This window comes from Arachis hypogaea, chromosome 15 (assembly GCF_003086295.3).
Source record: "Arachis hypogaea cultivar Tifrunner chromosome 15, arahy.Tifrunner.gnm2.J5K5, whole genome shotgun sequence".
NCBI classification, from domain to species: Eukaryota; Viridiplantae; Streptophyta; class Magnoliopsida; order Fabales; family Fabaceae; genus Arachis; species Arachis hypogaea.
In genome coordinates, this window is record NC_092050.1 from 1,445,006 (window position 1) to 1,446,103 (window position 1,098).

Sequence of the window (1,098 nt, forward strand, 5' to 3'; positions counted from 1 at the left end):
ATTTGTCAAGTGTGATAAGCCTGGACATACTACCAAGACATGTTGGTACAAATATGAAAGGAGTGAAGGTCCAAAAATTCAGTATAGCAGGTCAAATACAAGCCACTACAAGAAGCATAAGCAAATTTGAGCAATGTGCTAGCCACACCAGCAACACTGTGAGATCAAAATTGGTATCTAAACTCGGGTGCTACACACTATATGACCTCAGACCAGCAAAATTTAATTGAGAAAGAGAATTATGAAGGCACTGATCAAGTGATTGTAGGGAACGGATCAGGTTTGCACATTAACCTTGTTGGAAGCTCTTATTTCAAAATTGATTTGAGTAATACAAATTTCTTACTATACAAACTACTTCATGTTCCTGACATCACAAAGAATTTGGTTAGTGTGTATAAATTATGTTGTAATAATAATGTCTATTTTGAGTTCTATTCTAATGGTTGCTGTATAAAATCTCAGATAACTAAAAAGATTGTCATACATGGAGAGGTTGAAAAGGGAATGTACAAGTTCTTCAATTTCGCTCTATCAAATAACTCAGCTGTATTTGTCTCAACTGTGTCCACAGCAGCTGATCAATTTCTTTTATGGCACAATAGACTAGGCTACCCTTCGAATAATGTTGTCTCTGCTGTTCTAAAATCTTGTAATGTTGTTTGTTCTTCAAATAAAACCCTTTGTGAATCCTGCTATATTGGAAAGTCTCACAATCTTTCCTATCCTCTCTCTAATACTTTATATACTGCTCCTTTACAACTAATGTATACAGATATTTGGGGCCCTGCCCCTATTCTTGACTGGAATGGAAACTATTACTTTGTGAACTTTGTTGATGGTTATAGTAAATATACCTGGCTGTACCTGATCAAAACTCGTTCTCAAATCAAATCAGTCTTTAAGTGTTTCGAACAAATGGTTAAACTGCAATTGAATACTAAAATTAAAATATTTCAGTCTGACAGTGCTATTGAATATATAAGTTTAGCTAAGGATTTGCAGGCATAGGAGTAATTCACAGGTTATCCTGCCCACGTGAATACCAGCAAAATAGCAGTGTTGAGAGAAAGCACATACATGTGGTGGAGAAGGGTC